The sequence below is a fragment of the Sinocyclocheilus rhinocerous genome, unplaced genomic scaffold (assembly GCF_001515625.1).
Source record: "Sinocyclocheilus rhinocerous isolate Xijiao unplaced genomic scaffold, SAMN03320098_v1.1 scaffold798, whole genome shotgun sequence".
Lineage (NCBI taxonomy): Eukaryota > Metazoa > Chordata > Actinopteri > Cypriniformes > Cyprinidae > Sinocyclocheilus > Sinocyclocheilus rhinocerous.
The window spans coordinates 858,768-859,045 of NW_015635037.1; the positions used below are offsets into that span (position 1 = coordinate 858,768).

Sequence of the window (278 nt, forward strand, 5' to 3'; positions counted from 1 at the left end):
GCTTGAACCCAATCAAATATTTCTGGAGAAACCTGAAAATGAGCATCTGCCCCCATCCAACCTGACAGAGCTTGAGAGGTGAAGAGGTGAGGTGAAGAATGGCAGATAATTGCCAAATGATGATGATCAAACCTTGTCGCATCATACCAAAAATACTTGAGGCTGTAAAGGTGCTTCAGCTAAGTACAGAGTTAAGGGTTTGAATACTTATGCAATGTACTTATTTCAGTTTTTTATTTTGTAATAAATTTACGAAGTTGTGACAATTCTGTTTTTGC

At 37.8% G+C, this 278-nt stretch overlaps 1 protein-coding gene across 1 annotated transcript in view; it reads left to right on the forward strand.

Moving 5' to 3' along the window:
• Positions 1-278, forward strand: part of LOC107746306 (CST complex subunit STN1-like) — a 7,417-nt gene that overhangs the window by 5,227 nt on the left and 1,912 nt on the right. The window lies entirely within an intron of this gene.